Raw genomic sequence first — 18,510 nt, forward strand, 5'->3', positions numbered from 1 at the left:
GTCGCTCAGCTCCATCAGATGTCTACAAAAGAAGTCCAGACTACAAACAGGTTAAGGACCACTACTCTACTCCAATTCCTATCTTAAAGGAAACCCTTCTTCAACCTACCTAACAAGGGACCATCCAACATTTCTATGAAGACCTTCAGTAGGGGCACCCCACTTCTTCCCAAGTCAGTCCCTACCACTTTGGAACAGTTCTTATTGTTAGGAAGTCTTTTGTTGTGGTCATTGTTTGTCATTTGCAGCTAGTTGGGGCAGCTGGGTGGCACAGTGGATAGAATGCTGAACCTGGAGTCAGGAAAACCTGAGTTCAAATTCAGCTTCAGACACTGGGTGATTTTGGGAAAGTCAGTTAATATCTATTTGCCTCAGTCTCCTTTTCTGTAAAGTGGGGATGATAATGTCATCTACCTCCCAGTGTTATTGTGAGAATCAAATGAACTAATAATTGTAAAGCCTTGCTTGACACAGAGTAGCTACTATATAAATGTTAGCCATTATTATTGTTTGTATTCCCCCTGAAACCAAGCCTCCATTTGCTAATTTTCACATTCTACCCATTGCTTCTGATTCTGTTGCGGGGGTCAAAAAGAACATGTGACAGAAGAGTAATGGCCCTGATTCTGGAGCTGGACACAAACCCTCCCTCTGATGCTTGGTACCAGAGTGACCTTGCCTAAGTCCCTTAACTATCTCAGTTTCCTCAAATGGAAGGGTTGGGCTAGATGTTCTCTGAGACTTCTTCTAACTGGAGATGTCAATCCTATCATCCTATATTGAATCCTTATTTTATGAGCCCTCCCTTCAAACAAGTGAAACACACCTCCCCCCGGGAGCCTGCAGTTCTCCAGACTCAGCTTTGCCAGATCCTTCCACTGAAGCTCATAGGATGCATCTCAAGCCCCTTCACCATGCTGGCTGCTCTCTTCTGGGCACTTTCCAGTTATCATTGACCTTATTCTCCTGCAGTGCCCAAGCAGCACTGAGCACAGCAGTCCTTGGGCTGAGGTCTGACCAGGGCAGAGGACAGCAGCATAGGTACCTCCCACCTCTTGCATGTCCCTGCCTCTCCTGAAATAGCCCAAGATCACATGAACTTTTGTGTCTATCTCCCCCATCACATGGATGATTCACATCAAACTGGTGGACCACCAAACTGCCCACTCTTTTTCAGACAAACATCTGTCTAAATCTCAGTATGTTTTAGATTTCAGACACTCAATAAATGTTGAGCAGATGGAACTTAAAATGGCCTAATTTTCTGGAAGTGCTGATCATCTTTACCTCATTTTTCTAAAAGTTAGTGACAGATTCATTCACTCATCCATTCATTCCCCGAGCATTCACTGAGTGACTAATGTGTGTTGGGGACTGTGCCCACACTAATTATCATGCCTCTATTTGTCTGGCACCTGTAAAAGTCTACAACGAACTTTTATGACAATAACCCTCCAAGGAAGATAAAGAACTATGTCATCATCCCCATTTTACAGATGCGCAAGCTAAGGCTTCAAGAAATGGAAGTGATTAGCCCAATGTCATTCAGTTGTTAAGTGTCTGAAGTAGAATCTGAACCCAATTTGAACCAGGGTGTCTTCTGACTTTCTGCCCAGAAATCTTCCCATTATCACCTGGCCATTGCCAATGGCTAGAATGCAAGAAAGAATGGGAAAAGTGGGTCAAGATGAAAGAGGCAGACAAAGCTCCATATCTGATATAATCTCCAAATACTTAAACTTATTTGCCTGCTCAGACAGGGAAACAAAGACCTTTCTCTAAATGAGACATTTCTCATTCATTCTATGTTTAACAAGCATTTATCAAATTCCTACTATGTTCAAGGCATGTAGTCACCTATTAGAAAGTCATCAGGAATTGGGTTCTCCCCTGACGAGGCTTTGATGATTGCTTCCTCACCTTGGTCTGTGACTGTGAGGCTAAGCCAGGAGTAGCCCTTACTACTGCCCAGCACTAGGTGGCTTGGGCTTTCAAAAGCCCATGGGTGGGGATCCCCTGGTCCCAGACCAGAATGTCAGGGTGGTCAGGCTAACCCTGACCAGAAAAGCTCATGGCCTGCTTGGAGACTGTTAGAGGCTTCCTGATACAGCTTCTTCCTGTGGGCCTCTCCATAACCATGGGGCATCCCTACTTCCCTATTATTTCCCTCCCCTCCCCATCTTTGGCAGCAACAACTCCCTTTTCTGTGGTTTAGTTGGCCTTCTACAGTGGGAGAACAAAGGTCAGTGAGTGAAGGTGGTGGCATGGATTTCCCTCAGGATGCAGGAAATGCTCCCTGAGTTGTGCAGACCCCACTGGACCTGATAGTACTATGCCATCCTGGCAGAGATATGCACACAGCCACAACCATGGCCCCAGTATGATCTAAGGAGCGCATCTCCTGATCAAGGATAGATGAAAGAGGGTGGCTGTGGGGAAGATCCATCTCTGAGGTGTGAAGTGTCATATATTTTCCACCCAGATGTGGCAGCATCTCTGACATCAGTGTTTTTCCTCATGTCCCCAGACCTTCCTGGCCATCTGGTAGAAGGGGAATCATAGGAGGGCAGGAGGCTGGCAAGGTCACAGAACCCAGATGCTTTTGCCAAAGGTGAAAGACAGATGCAGACTCAGAAAGGAGAGACAGGATTTTATAAGCCTGGAGCACTCCCACTGCAGGATGCCCCTAGGCACCAGGCTCCAAGTTAGGCACAGGGGGTGTGAAGATATAAACAGAAAAGTGTGTGCCCTCAAGGAACTTACATTCGATTGAGGAGGAACAACATGCACATGTGTAAGTGTGCCCAAAGTGTGATGGGAAAAGGGAAGAGGACTAGAAAATGTGGTCTCTGGGGCAACTGGGTAGCACAGTTGAATAGAGGATTGGACTTGGAGTCAGAAAGAATTAAGTTTAAATTCTACTTCAGATATGTACTATGTGACCCTGAGTTAACCTCTCAGCCTTAGTTTGATCATCTGTGAAATGAGAATCATAATAGAATGGAGCCTACTTCTCCAGGTTCCTGTGATGATCAAATGAATTAACATATGTAAAGGGCAGCTAGGGGGCGCCATATCAGATAAAGCACCAGACCTAGAGGCAAGAAGACTCTTCTTCTTGAGTTCAAATCTGGCCTCAGAAGCGTACTAGCTGTATGACCCTAGGCAAGTCACTTAACCCTGTTTGCCTCAGTTTCCTCAAATGAAAATAAGCTGGAGAAGGAAATGACAAACCATTCCAGCATCTTTGCCAAGAAAACCCCAAATGGGGTCACAGAGAGTCAGATATAATTGAACAACAAGCAACAAAAAGCATTTTGCAAACCTTAGAGTGTTCTAAAAATGCTAGTTTGTTTTGTTTTTGGTGTTTTGGTTTTTTTTTGAATGATTAGGGACATTCTTCTCCAGGTGACAAGATAGACAAAAGGCCTGACTGGGGATCAAGTGGCTCAACATGAAAGAAAATAACATTTACTAGAAAAAAATAAATACTCAGCACGCTAAATATATGCTTAGCATAATGGTGGTTTTCCAATTTCCCCTTGGAAGAGAACACGGGTCTTTTGACAGGGAGCCCAAGGTGGAGCCCAAGGCCGTTTCTGCCTTTTCCACTTCAGGATCTGATGGAGCCTTGATTCCCTGAAGTCAGTTCAATGGCTTTACAGCTTTAGCACCCAGAAAATAATGACAAGAGCTCTCATTTCTGTGGAGAGTGTGACTTTCTCCATAAGAATCTAGTGACTAGATTTGTCAATAAGCATTTATTAGATGCTTACTGAGTGCCAGGCATTGGGTTAAATACTGGGACTGTAAATAATTCCTCCCTGAAGGATCCTACCTTTAAATTGAAGAAGACAACAGAGAAAGGGGTCTGATAAACTGGGGAGGAACCGGGAGAAGAAGCCCAGCTCAGAGCATGGTGGAAAGAGTCCGGAATGGGGCCAGAAGAGGAGTGGGGGATGAAGGGAGGCCTGGACACTCCCTGCTAGGGATTCTGGGAGGAACTTATCAATTGGAGAAAGGGCTGGAAAGACAAGCTGGTCTATGGCCATACAACTACTAAGGCATGAAGTGAGGAAGACCTGCATTCAGATCTCACCTCTTGATTTCTACTAGCTGTGTGACCATGGACAAATAGAGTAAACCCTCTAAGCCTCAGTGTCCCCATCTGTATCAACGAGGCAAGATTGTTTGGCAAACTTAAAAGCATCAACCATGTGTGCATCCTTAGAGTTGTTTCCCCCCCAGATTCCCGGCGTAGGGATTGTCCCACTGTCTTTGCATCCCCACATACAGACTTAATGAATGCTTGTCGATTGATTGATGCTGCTTCCAAGTCCATCCTTCTTCCCATAGTGCAGTCTGTCAGTAGGAGTTTTTTGTTTGTTTGCTTGTTTTATTTTCTTTTGTCTTTTAACCTCAAAAGAAGAAGCTGCTGTCCTGATGGCCAACATCCTCTTTCTCTCCAAATCCCAGAATTTGGAAGATATGTCCACTGGAGGTACCACAGGACCATCAAAGGCCCTCTTATACATTGCCTAAACCCCAGGTAACGCATTCATCACTTCCTTACATCTCTGCTATAACCTTTTTTTAAAGAAATTTGGCCTCTCTTCCCCTCTTCAGTTTCTTCCATAAAAGGAAGACCGTTCCCAAACTCTACCCTGGGGAATACAGAGAGTCAACATGTGCCGGGGACCCTAGGTGCCAGGCTCTGGATTATTCCCAGTGAGCAAAGTGGGACCCTGGAGCCAGTGAAAAGCTGTCAACCAGCAAATTCCCCCAACTCACTCCAGCCGGTTATGAATGTGAGATCTCAAGTGTTTGCCCCTGATTAGGCGACATTATTTCTATTATCCTACTGGGCTTCACACCAGGAAGAGAGGCTCTTGCCCTGATTTGAAATGAGCAGACACCAGGAGAATTAGCTGATTGCTAATGAGAAAGCTGAGGCAGCTCTGATATCATCTGGGACGTGCTGGCTGGGCTCGGCTATTAGGCTCCGGAGCTGTCCATAACACACCATATTAAGCAGGCAGTGACTTTATGATGGGATCAGTATAACTTCACGTCTGCTCGGCTCTGAAGGCTGGGCCTGAAACACCTTTTTTCCAGAATATGAAACATAATCTCTCCGTGCTCGCTGCATTATTTAAAAAGGGGCAATGTGGTTCATAACTCTGCATTTATTGCATACTTTTAAGCCACTTGACCCATATAAATATCGCTATAGAGTTGCCCTCAGTTATTAAACTCTTATTGCTTATAAAGGGGGCCACAGGAAGTACATAAGCTATAGGCAAAGGTGTAGGGAGGATGGGGGGAGGTACATGGGGGCCATACACGTTTCCATTCTGTTCACTGCTTTCAAGTTAATGTTGTTTCTTGTTGTAGCCAACAGCCTATTTTAACTCAAAGAATTCTATATCAACATGTCAAACAACAGTTTCCCCTTCTACTAATTAAAATGGATCCCCACTCTTAAAAGAAATTGGTTGAAAGAATTTTTATTTTCATACCACAGCTGAGACTAGATTAAAAAAAAAACCCAGAGCATCCACCTTTATCAGGGTTCAAAGTCAAGTCTCATCCCTGTGAAAAGGAAGCCCACTGTGTCTTTATCATCTACCCCTGAATTCATATTAATGATGACTCCGCCTAACCTCCTCCAAGGTAGGGCTACAAGCCCCTTTATCCATGGGACACCAAGACCCAGACTACAGCCAGGGGTACTCTCCAGAGCCATTCTCTGGAGAGAACAGCCCCCAAACAAGTTTCCCTGGCAAGCCTGTATAATTTAGACAGCCCTCTTCTGCTCAAGAAAGGCTGAAAGTAAAGTGGAATCAATAATCTCTGGCACTGATAAGAGAGAGATATATTAAGAGATAGACCAACAGAGAGTCAGAGACACTAAGGGAGGAGGAGAGAGGAGGGGAGGGGAGGGAAGAGAAGAGGAGAGGATGGAAGGGGAGGGGAGGGGAAAAGAAAGGAAAAGGAGAGAAAGGAGAAGAAGAGGAGAGGAGAGGAAGGAGGAGATGAGGAGAGGAGAGGAGAGGAGAAGGAACAGGAGGGGAGGGGAGGGGAGGGGAGGGAAGGGGAGGGGAGGGGAGGAGGAAACACAGTCACCAAAATAGCATCCCTAAAGCACAAGTCTGACGATCTAATCCCTAGTTTACTCCCTATTGTCTGTAGGCAATACAAACTTCTCAGCCTTTTAAGATACATTGTAGTCTAGGTATGTAGCCTTCCATTCCAGACTTATGTAGCATGACTCCCTTTCATTTCTTTGACATTTTCTTTTCCAGTCCAACTGGAAAACTTTCTGTTTGACAAACTCATCTTTCCAAATAGCTTCTCCTTGATTTGGCACAGGCTGTTTGTCCCCTACGCCTTCCTCTTCAGTCACATTTAGAATCCTTCAAGACTCTGTCCATGTGCTACCTCTGACATCTGGCTTTTCCTGATCCCTTTAGTCTTCTCATATGTTCTAATATAATGTAATAATATTAATAAAAGAATAGTATTGAACAACTATCCTTTCTAGAGTTCTTTAAGGTTTACAAAGTACTTTACAAATATTCTTCTGATCCTCAGAAAAACCCTGGGATGTAGGTGTTTCTATTTTCCCCATTTTATAGGTGAGGAAATTGAGGCAAACAGGAATGCCCAGAATCACCTAGCTGATGTCTGAAGCCATATCTGAACTTAGGTCTTCCTAAGTCCAAGCCCAGTGCTCAGCCCACTTTACCATTTCCCTGTCTTTATGATAATATTGGTTTCTCTGCTGAGACACACACCAAAATGGAATATAAGTTCCTGGAGGGCAGGGACATTTTTGTTTTTGTCTTTATATTTCTCATAGAGCCTGGCGTGTAACAAAGCCTTAAAGGATGTTTGATGAATGAATAAATGATCCTCCTCCCATGGCTTAGTTTGATCCTCTTTTTCAGTGGCCTCCTCCAGAGGTGCCCGAGGGGAAAGGAGGAGACGTGGGCCGCTGTGTGCGCTCCGGGACACATATCCAGGCTCTCCCATTAACATGGGTAATTCCACTTCAGAGCTGCTGCAGGCGGGGGAACCTTCAGACCTCGTTCCCTGCTGTCAAAGCAGGGCCCTTTCCTGGCTGTCACTGCTCTCGGAGATGAAGGGAAAGATCTCCCTGCGCCTGCAGCGCTCGGCGTGCAAACCATCCACGGCCACATTTTGAAACTAGAGAAAGCAGGAAGGCAGCCTGTGACCTTCCATTTCAGTGACAGTCGGGAATCCCTTGAGCAGGGAGGCGTCCTCTGATATTTGGGAAAGTGTCATGTTTTCTTTGCAGAGAAAACTGTCATATTGTTGTTGGCATGCCATACAACGCTTCTCGGAGTTGTGATTTCCTTGTTTGCTACAAAATGTCACCTGGGCAAATGGCAAGATCGGGCTTAGCTTGCAGTCAGTGCTTCTCCACTCAGACTGTTCTGATCAGGCTGGCCAGGGAGCCCTTCATTACCAGGTTAGCTTCCCAATTAGAGGCCCCCGGTGCCTCCAGATGCTGAAACACGGTCCAACCCAGTGGCCTGTCCATCCAGCAGGATCAGGAGTTAAGAGTCTAACCGGGAGTCCACCCTTCCTCCCCACACTGTGCACAGCTCCTGTACCACTGGAATGGACCATTACTCTGCAAAGACAAAGGTATTAGGTTTAGAGTCTGACTATCTGGGTGCCCAGCCTTCTCTGCTACTTATTACCTGGGTGACCTGGCACCATCAGCTCTCAGTTTCTTCACCTTTAAAATAAAGAGATTTGGTTAGATACTTTGCAGCTTCTCCAGCCTGCTATGACTGAGAGGGAAAAAAAATGAATATATTCCTAGTCACAGAAAGTCTTCTTTTTTAAAGAGGCAGATTTTGTAGCTAAGAAAGCCTCAGCTGTTCGAGAAACCTTAGGGCTCTCCTGACCTCCTAGGAGTCCCTCACATTTATCTCATGGACCCCTTAGACAGTCTGAAGAGCATCTGGGTTCCTTCTCAAAATAATGTTTTTAAATGCATAAAATAAAATGCGCAGGATTGCAAAGGAAAATAATTACATGGAAGTCTAGATATCATTTTTTTCAGTTCATGAACCCCCTGTTACGAGCCCCATCCCTTCATATTACCAGGAACATAGCAGTGTAATCTGGATTTTAAGCCAGGGCTACCCCTGATCAATTTCCCCTTATCCCGTTTTTCTAACCTTCCTCTTTAGAAGGTGATTGGAGGACTCAGTTAACAAATGGTGAATGATGTAGATGGCATGGCTAAGGTGTGGGGGTGATTCTAAGAAACACAGTGTCCACGATCACTCATGTTGTCCTTTTGAGGAACTCCAACAGGAAAATTCTGCCCCTTGCAAAAACCCCGTTTCTTGCCAGACAGAACTGAAGCCATTAAAATTATGTATCTCTTCCATATTTTATCTAGCCCACAAAACAAATGCCACAACAGATCCATGATGATTCAACCATGCTGAAATAGCCTGGGGCAAATTTGAAGGGTCAGGTTTCAGGCACTTGGGGGACAGCAGCTTCCTTCTTGCCACAGAAGTATTCACCAGCTCTGCTCCCAGAAGGAGTAAAAGGCCTATTCATAAAATGACTATCCACGGACGAACCTGACCTAATTGTCTATGTTTGGTATCCCTCACTTCTGTGTGTGGCCTTGGTGTCCCAGAAAAATACACACACACACACACACACACACACACACACACTCACACACACACATATAATATATATGTGAACACATATATCTATCTACACATATATAGATATGTGTGAATTGATAACTTATGTATGTATGTAGTGTAAACAGTGTTTCCTACCCAGAAGGAAAGAATGTTCCCAGAGCCTGCTATGTAGTAGTTTTCTTGAAGATGCAATAAACAAATAAAATCAGGTCCAGAGTCACTGGACCTGGAGTCTCAGAGCCTATAAAAAGCACAGTTAAGATGGTATATTTTAAAACCCTCACATGTATTGTGTTCCAGCAGGCAGTTGTTGCTGGTGTTTTGTTTTTGTTTTTAACACTTTGCATGTTTTGAAAAAACATGTCAAACCATCAAAAAAAAAGTTCTTAATTATCCATCAAACAGACCCCAGGCAGCTGGGGATACAGCTGGATAGATTCCCTGCCTTTTTCTGAGGGAAAATTGCCGTCTGCTGTGGTCTGGATGGTGGCTATGGGTATTAAAAGGAAACTGAGAGAAGAAAGAAAAAAAGAAAAAGAAAGAAAGAAAAAGAAAGAAAGAAAGAAAGAAAGAAACAAAGAAAGGAAGGAAGGAAGGAAGGAAGGAAGGAAGGAAGGAAGGGAGGGAGGGAGGGAGGGAGGGAAAAAGGAAGAGAGAAAGAATGAGACAGAGAGAGAAAAAGAAAGAAAGAAAGAAATAGAGAGAGAGAAAAAGGAAGGAAGGAAAGAAGGAAGGAAGGAAAGGAGAGAAAAATAAAGAGAAAGAGAGATAGAAAGAAAGAAAGAGAAAGGAAGGAAGGAAGGAACAACAAAGAAAGCAATAAAGAAATGAAAGAAGGAAGGAAGGGAGGGAGGCAAAAAGGAAGAGAGAAATAATGAGACAGAGAGAGAAAAAGAAAGAGAAAGAAATAGAGAGAGAGAAAGAGGAAGGAAGGAAAGAAGGAAGGAAGGGAGAGAAAATAAAGAGAGAGAGATAGAAAGAAAGAAAGAAAGAGAAAGGAAGGAAGGAAGGAAGGAAGGAAGGAAGGAAGGAAGGAAGGAAGGAAGGAAGGAAGGAAGGAAGGAAGAAGGAAGAAGAAGAAAGAAAGAAAGAAAGAAAGAGAAAGAAAGAAAGAAAGAAAGAAAGAAAGAAAGAAAGAAAGAAAGAAAGAAAGAAAGGAAGGAAGGAAGGAAGAGAGAGAGAAAGAAAGAGGAAATACAACAAAACAGAAGAAAATAAAGAGAAGCAAATAGGCCTGTGCTATTTTCAAATGTAGAAAATTAAGATCCTTGGCCTGTGCCCTCCAAGAGCTTGCCTCTGATTTGTCACAACTAGACCCACTGGATGATTGCCAACAAGTCCACAACAGGAGGGTGATGGCCACAGTGTCTTTCTCTGAGAATGAATTTCATGGAGTTTATTTTATCCAAAGAGAGAGACAATAATTATAAGGCAGGGTAGTCCTCTTTTTCTAGTTTGGGTAGGTCCCTAGCTGTCACTAGTGTTCTAGCTAGCAGTCAGGAACAGGAACATACCATATTTCAATATCACTTTTCCGATGCAGTTCGCAACTTCTCGCTTCTGCTCATAAGGAGGCCAGCCACACTCAGCACCAGGGACCAAGTCCTTACTTTGAAAGGACTATTATAGAGTGACTGCAAGGGGCATTGAAAGAGTTAAGTACTCGCCCTGGGACTTCCTGCAATCTGTGGTGGAATCCACACAGATTTTTCCCTAGCTGATGTGAATTTGGAGCTGGGTGCATTTTGGTGGCAGTGGTAGTGTTTATTTCCTAACAAAAATCAGAAAGGACTGCAGTATGACTAACAGGACAAAATCCACAATCCTGAAAGTGGACTCCTGTCCTATGGGAAAGTTAGGGCCTCCCCTCCCCAGTCCCTCATTAGCTGTCTCTCATGGCCGCCTAACAGAACTTTGTGAGAGCTCTATTCACAAAATAACCAGTGTTTACTCCCAATGTGGAGATATGGATGGTTTCCGAGGCATCTGCCCCCTAGCTGGCAGCCTTACCAACAAAAATGCCCTTCAAAAAGGAGTTACCAATATCATAAATAACTGTTTTCACTTAAAAATATGTGAAGCCTTAAATTAGCTGAGGTTTGGCAGTGGATAAGTATCCAGTAAGTTCCTTATTAAGAGGAAGGGTGTCATTTTATAACAGTTTTTATTAGGCATGTCTTACTGATCTGATCATATTTGAAAAAAATAAAAGTGATAATAGCTACCATCTATGTAATAATAATGATAGCTAACATTTATGTAGTACTTAGTACGGGCCACGCACTGTGCTAAGAACACAACTGCCTCCTTCAAATGGAGTTGCAGGGAGTTGTGAACACATCCCCTTCTACCTTCTTTCTCAAAGCAATTGGCCACCTCCTAATGGCATAACCTTATTTCCTTCGGAATAGTCAGGAGAGGAGAGAGGGCTGGAATTCCAAGGGGTTCTGGCGCATTTCAGCTGTCACCTCCAGTCAAAATCAGAGAGTTCAGCTATTAACGAATATAATCAATTTCACTTGCCCTAAGTGGGGAGTTTTAGGCAGCCAGCCTTCTTTTTCTTTCTTCCTTGTTTTTTTTTTGTTTGTTTTGTTTTTTGTTTTTTGTTTTTTTTTAGTTTCATATCTATGCAAGCACACTTGGAGAAAGTGGCTTTTGGCCAATTGTGACTGAAGGTCAAACTCCATGGAATAGGTGACACGATCAGGCTCAAAAGCAAACACCTTAAAATGTGCTAAAGGGGTTTGACACTTGGGGAGAAAAGGGGACTTTAAGGGAGAGAAAGTTCAAGCGCAGGTTTGCTCCTAGCCTCTTTTGTTGCCTGTATTTCTCTGAATGTGCTAGGGTGGACATCGCTTGTCCGAGCCCAGAGAAAGGCCTAGAGTTCTCTCGCTGCCCGCCTGCCCTTCCTGCCTGGAGAGTTAGTGGACCCCGGCCCCCCCTGCGTGTACAGGCAGAGTACACACGCTGTGCCCCCTCCCAGAGTGTGGAGGCACTTCCTACAGTTTTAACCGTGTACGTTCACGGCACACCGCGGACTGGGCAGACGCTGTGCGCTGCCGGCACGTCCAGACATTTTACAATCCAATCTCCTCCCGACCTCCGCTTTCCACCCGCAACAGTCACAGAGGTACGTGTAGTGTACAGATGGGCTGCCTCTCATGCCCTCTCCAAGTTGAACCCAAGAACTCTCCTCCTCCCCCCTCCCTGCTGCTGGCCGATCAAGGTCAAGGTCAATGACCAGCAGCTGGGGGAGGATGCTTTGTGACTGAGCGGGTAGACCCGAAGCCTTGGCTTCCCAGCACCCCCCCTCCACACCCACACCCACACCCACACACACACGCGCGCGCGCGCACACACACACACACACACACACACACACACACACACCCGGGACCCTGATAGCCGGCTCCAGAGTGCCACCCAAAGGCGGCCGGATTGCGCTGACCTTGGGCGAGCCTTGAAGGTTACGCTGAGTATGATAGGTCGCCCTAGCCCTGGGGTGGGGGTGGAGGGCGGAGGCCAAAAGTGCCTGGTTCGCCTCGAAAAGGTAGAGAGGAGTCCCGGCAGATAAACCAGCACCGCCCTTTCTTCCTCCCCGCTTAGCAGTCCTTGTTCCCGCGTTCCGTCCTGGGCATCCCTGCCTCTCCTTCCTTCCTTCCTGGCCTCCCTCCTTTCCTGTCTTTCTCTATCTTCACTGTCATTCCTTCCTTCCTTCCTTCCTTCCTTCCTTCCCTCCCTCCCTCCTTCCTGCCTCACTCCCTCCTTCCTGCCTCCCTTCCTTCCCTTCTACCCTCCTTGCACCTTCCCTTGCCTCCCTCCCACATTCTCTACCTTCTTGCCTCCTTCTTTCCTTCCTGACTTCATTCCCTCTCTCCAAACCTCCTTCCTGATTTCCCTCCTCTCTCTTTCCCTTCCTCCATTGCTTCCTTTCTCCCCTCCCCCCTTCTTTGACCCTTTCTCTTCCTCCCTCCTTCTTTCCTCCCTCACTTCATACCCCCTCTACTTGCCTCCTTCCTCTCCTCCCTCCTTTCTCGTCCCTTTCCCTGCTTCCCTTCTTTCTTGCCTCCCTTCTTCTATTCCTTCCCTCCCTCCTCTTTGCCTGCCCACCTCCTCCCTTGTGCGTGGGGTGGTGTGGATGGAGCCCGTTATCTGCTTTGCTCCATATCTTTAGTGATGCAACTTTAATCATGCTAGCCCAGACTGCTCAGAAAATCACAGCTGTAGCTGGAGGCGAGCAGGGGAGGGAAGGAAAAAAGACAGAGCGAGGGAGGGAGGGGAAATGAGGGGCTTCTCCCCAGCCCGGCTGGGCTCTGGGGCGAAGGGCCCTGGCCCAGGCGAGAGAATGAGCAGAGGCATCGATCGCTGCCGCCGCAGTGGGTTGATGGCTACTGGTCGTTTTGATGGATATGACTGTAAAAATCAAGTCCAGCTTGGTTCACAGTGGACCTCAACCCATGTCAGCTAAAACCAAAGAGACACACAAGTGACAGCTGGGCCGCCGAGCGCACTGCAGGCAGGCAATGGGCGCCGTGATTTATTGTTCCATCTGCCTCGCCGCTGGGAGGACAAGTTCCCCCTGATTTGGTTAAAATGAAAAGGACCTCAGAGAGCACGACGTGGCTTTGGAAAATGTGCAGAAACTAGTTTTTTTTATTCCTTGATTTATGTCTCCTCCCCCCTACTCCCTTCATGATGTTTGCACCAATTGTGAGCCTATAATGAGTGCTAAGAAATGGGGGGGTCCTTCTCCCCTGAACTCACTCACACACACACACACACACACACACACACACACACTCACTCACATGCCCTTGCACAACTAATGGAAGAGGGGGGAAGAGATTCACTTTCCTCAGATAAGCTTCTGTGGATTCTTGCCTTAATCCTGCTTTTTAATCACTGGCTGCCTGTTGGTGAGATGCAGAGAAAAGATTTTTCCAGGGGCTGACCTGTCGGGGGTCTCTGCAAAGATGGAGAAGGAGCTTGGAGGAGGCTCAGGGTACGGAGGCCAACCCTGTAGACATCTCTGACCCCTGGGATGGACTTGGACTCTAAAAGCAGGTGAATGGTCAAAGTGCCACTGGACGCTAACCCTTCATGAAACCACAGGGGACCTTGTTGCCTTCCAGGAGACATCCTGGGTCTCTCCTTCCTGCAGCTGCTGGAGCTTGTTGCCCGCTTGAAGGAAAGCTCACTACAGCCCTGCTGGGAGGAGAATATTCAACCCAATCAACACTTGGAGGTGTAACAATCACCCACTCTCTCCCAGGGGAGGCTGAAAAAGCAGGGAGCCATTTTGGAGGCTGGCAGCCGTGGGCAAAGCTGGCTGGCACTGGCATGCATTTTAAGAGGGCAGCTTTCCAAAACACAACTTTTAACGAATAGAAGAGAGAAGGAATCTCCTCTCATGATCTAGGAATAGTTTTCTCCAGGCATCCCAGCCTGACAAAGTTAAGGCCTTTACAGACCCTCCTTGTTCCTTCCTGCTGGCTCTTAAGCACCCTTCCAACCAGCAATTGGCTGCAAGTTGCCGCTCACTCTCTGATTCTAATAAAAGTTTATTGCAGGTCAGCAAATTTCCAGCAAATTTCCCATGAAGAGGCCTGTTGGTTGCAATGGTGAATGGAAAATTCTACTTTTTTTTTTTTTTTTGCCTTCATGCATAGTCCCTGAAGTCCTGACCTCTGTGGCAGATGCTTCCTGGCTGAAGGTTTCTTTAGGCCTCCCAGGTCCAACCTGGTGTCAAAAGCTGGCCTGTCTCCTGTCTCAGGATGTTAGTTTTACCTCTCAAGTGTTTCCTGAATTTGTGAAAATGCTTTTTTTTCTAAGCCATTTGTCCATTGCAGCTTTGTGCTAAATATATGTGTATATATACACATACACACACACACACACATATATATATATATTGTGTGTATATATACACATATATACATATATACATTTTCATGTATTATGTGCATATATAGGAATGTATGTGTGTATGTGCATACATGTACATATATAATATTTTAAACAAGAATAAAAGAAAGAAAATGAATGGAGGAAGGGAGGGGGAAAAAATGGAAAGAAGAGAAAAAAGGAAAGAGGGGGGAGCAGAAAGAGAGCTGGGGAGAAGGCTTCCTTTGCTACTGTTGAATGGGGCCAGCCTCTAGGGACCAGGGCTACTCTGGGAACATACTGTTGTCAGGCAGGGGTCAACATCTCTTACCTCTTTTTTTCCATTATTCAAAATAAGTATTGATGTTATGTTTTAGCTATTTAAAAACCAGCTGCCTTGCTCATTTCCAATATTTTCCCCAGCATTATTGTAGGTAGTAAGAGCAGGCCTGTGTATCGTCTTTCACAAAATCTAGCCTTTCAGAGCCTCAATCTTCAAATGATATCAATCAAAATTTATGCAATTCAAAATCCATATGTATCGAGTCCCAGTTCACCTCATTTAATGATAATAGTAAACCGCATGTTGTGTCCATGTCTGAAACACTTTCTGAGCTCTTGACTGGATTAACCCTAGGGGCACCGGGATTCGTGCAGCCAGCCCAACTGAGCCCCATAATATATTGATTAATACTTGGCAACAACTGAAATCTTGAATAATAAAGCCTGTGAACGGGGTAAGTGCTCACTAATAAAAACAAGGAGAGTGAGCACCGGTCCGTTGTGAAGACGGATGTTAAGAAAAACAGCCAAGGAAGCAACGAGAGTGCAAGCCTGTCAGTGCCTCTAAATGTACATAATTATCTCTTAACATTCAAAATTACTTTTTCCCTTAAACTCCCCATCCTCACTCCTTGAAATACGAGCTGGGCCCTGTCCACCAAGGGCTCCTTTCGCAAAGCATTTGAGAAAAGGGCCCCTGAGACTCACTACAGGTTTGGGATTGTCTGCTGGCTACGCATACATATTATGTGGATTTTCAGGAGCTGGCTGGGGGAGGGAGGGAGACTCCTGAAAAATGTAATATTTGTAATTGTTTCATCTCAGTGGGAAATTCAAGTATATTTACTGCTGATTTTATCAAGGCTCTAGCTTTGGCCTAGAACCTTTTCCCACCCAGGTGCCACAAGGAGAGGTCAGAGTCCAGATGACACTGGAGTTCACCATTTTGTCCAGTCCGAGATGCTGCTGGTCACTTGAGAGCTACTCGGAGATCTGTGCATCCAGAGTGAGGGAGGAAAGGGACTTCTCTGTGTGTGCACAGATCTATCTGCCGCCCAGATAAACCGGGTAATGATTTTGACTTACCCAATTGCATTTGTGCCTGACAGACTGCATTATTTACTTAAGGTTTAATATACATTACAAATAAGATTTCCTTCCACAGAAAAACACTGAAACATTTGGCAAGGGGAGAGCTGACGGTTTCCCCTAATTTGCTCTGGCAACTCTGAAGAATCGAGCCCATTACCCACCCTTCTGCATTCCAGAAACATAACAGTGAAAAATCATTTTCTGGAAAAAAAAATTAAGATGTAATTAAAAATGCCCTGATGTCCCAGAGCCTACAAAGGCAGAAGAGACTTTGCAAAAAAAAAAACCCTGATCCAGATCAGGGGGAGCTGGCTGAGAGGCTCCAAAGGAAGGGCGGAGAGGTCCAGCCACCGAGACCAAGCACAGGTTTGGGAAAAGCTTCAGGCTCAAAGGTGCCACCCTCATTCTCAAGCATCTGGCTAAGGCTAGCTCCTTTTTCTTTCTTTTTTATTCCTTCTTCCTTCCTCCCTTCCTTCCTTCTTTCCTTTCTTTCTTCCTTTCTTTCTTTCTTCCTTTCTTTCTTTCTCTTTCTTTCTGTCTTTCTTTTGTTTCTTTCCTTCTTTCTTTCTTTCTTTCCTCCTTTCTTCCTTCCCATCTTTTTTTGAGAATGAGATTTTTTTAAATAAGTACATCCATGTACAATCCCATTTCTGTCATTTGATGTTAAACTTTTCTATAAGAATAAATAGGGGAAAGGCCCGGCCAGTTCCCCCCCAAATGGCCCAGAATGCGCTCCTCAAGGCACCAGGTGGAAGTAATAGCAATCAGTGCCTCTCTGCCTTCTCCCTACCAGCCCAGCCAGCCCCAATGCAGCAGGGAGGCTGTTGACAAATGAATACTTTAAGAAAATAAACTCTGGTCATGTTGAACAGAGAGTAACTTTATCCAGATTAATTCATGCTGGAGCCATGCCAGCTACCATCGACAAAGCCCGGCACTTTGTCCAAATGTAATTTCCTAATATTTACACGAGGCAAGCTTCCACAGTCGATCTTTTGCCTCCAGTGTAAGTTTCGTGGTTTGGAGAAAGACAATAAAAATACAGAGGTAATTGTGAGCACATTTGGAAAGAGGAAATGATGGTGATGATGATGGTGATGATAATAATAAACAATAATAATAATAAACAATTTGTCTCCCCTCCACCTCCTCTTCCTAAAGTCCCCTACAAAAAGTCACGTTTTGTAGATTTCTAGAGGGAGTAGGGACGGCAAAGCAGACTGAAAAGTTTGCAGGAACCAAGCCCTGGTTCCTGACCAGAAATGCATTGCTACCCCTGGTGTGTGGGAAACCAAGGGAACCTGCTCACATACAGCCTGCTGAGGATTCCTAGAAGACCGGGAAGATTTCTGGAACCCCGTTGTCTACCTGCCCAGTCTTGTCATCAAGCGTGTTTATCTAAATAAAATATTAGGCATTCACACAATCGTCTAATTTATAAATACGAGAAAGAATAATGCACTAGGTACTGGTGGCTTTGTTCTAAGAATATTAAGAAATAACCTTTAGTTTTAATGAGATTTTTCTCTCATCAGTTTACACAATTTTCCAGATGCAAAATGAGCTTTTGGCTGTAAAATATTTTATCACATTGTCTTACACAATAAAGATTAGATGTTTTCTCTCTTGCAACTGCACTGCAATTATTTTTTAGTGTTTGCAAATCATAATATCATTTAAAAACCATATTTTATACCTCATCTAAAATACTTTTATAGCAATATGATGAAGAAAAAAATAACATCTACTCAACTCCTCTTTCTAAATGGCTGTTACAGGCTTTGGTATAATTTCTCAGGAAAAGACAGAGGCAAAAAAAAAAAAAAAACCACAACCCAAACCCTTGGCTTCTCTGGAAAACAACCTCTCCAGCAACGTCTCGGCAGAAATCCCCAGAACTGAATTCCCCCGCCTGAAGAGCCCAGAGAGCCAGAATATAAAAATAGTAGCCCTGTCATTTCACATTCATTAAGTGTGAAACTCAGAAATTAATAATGTAAAAATATGCTTTTTAATTAGTCTTACATTCCGCCCAATGTACTTAAGTGGAATCAGCCGCTCCCTAATGATTTTTTTTCTTAATAAAGTATTAGGCCGTGATGCACCAAGGTTGACAGGTATGATAAACTGGGAAGGACTTTTGGAGGCGGGTGAGTGATGCCAAAATAGGACTCTCCCATTTAAATGTAATTAACATCAGGGAGCAGTAGCACAGGCAGAGAAACTGGCAAGACATTTTTTTTTTATTTCAGGGTGTTTTTTTTTTCATTTCTTGTTTTATGAGTAGTTTGACAATTGCAGCAACGATTTTGTAATTTAATTACCTTTGCTGAAAGCGAAGCTTTCGCTAATAGCGGGTCAACAGGATCGTTAAGGAACCCTCAAAAATATTAAAGAGCCTATGCATCCCAGTAGATGGGCTCGGCCCGGTAATGGACATGACCGTGGGCAGCCCCGTTGCCAGGTGGGTGTCTGTGGAGGGATCGAGGGTTGCCTGGCACACACCCAGACCATGGAGGAGAACCTGTTAGTGCTTGCCCTTGGG

Source organism: Trichosurus vulpecula, chromosome 8 (genome assembly GCF_011100635.1).
Source record: "Trichosurus vulpecula isolate mTriVul1 chromosome 8, mTriVul1.pri, whole genome shotgun sequence".
Classification (NCBI taxonomy): domain Eukaryota; kingdom Metazoa; phylum Chordata; class Mammalia; order Diprotodontia; family Phalangeridae; genus Trichosurus; species Trichosurus vulpecula.